This window comes from Papaver somniferum, unplaced genomic scaffold (assembly GCF_003573695.1).
Source record: "Papaver somniferum cultivar HN1 unplaced genomic scaffold, ASM357369v1 unplaced-scaffold_20203, whole genome shotgun sequence".
Taxonomy (NCBI): Eukaryota; Viridiplantae; Streptophyta; class Magnoliopsida; order Ranunculales; family Papaveraceae; genus Papaver; species Papaver somniferum.
In genome coordinates this window covers 1-221 of record NW_020630158.1, presented here as the reverse complement: position 1 = coordinate 221, position 221 = coordinate 1, and positions in this window count along the sequence as shown.

Sequence of the window (221 nt, the reverse complement as noted above, 5' to 3'; positions counted from 1 at the left end):
TTTGAGTATCAGTCGACAGGAGCATCAGAGAGTATGGGAAAAGAAGGAGAGGACGAAAAGGAAGCATGGGTCGAGCACAGGGGAGACAAATTCAGAGAATCAGTGAGTTTAATTTCCAATTTAAAAATTAGGGTTTCAAAATTTAGGGTTTCTAAAATTTGGGGAAAAACATTGTACTATAAATTGAGAACATTGGGTGAATGATGAGAATCATGCCTGGA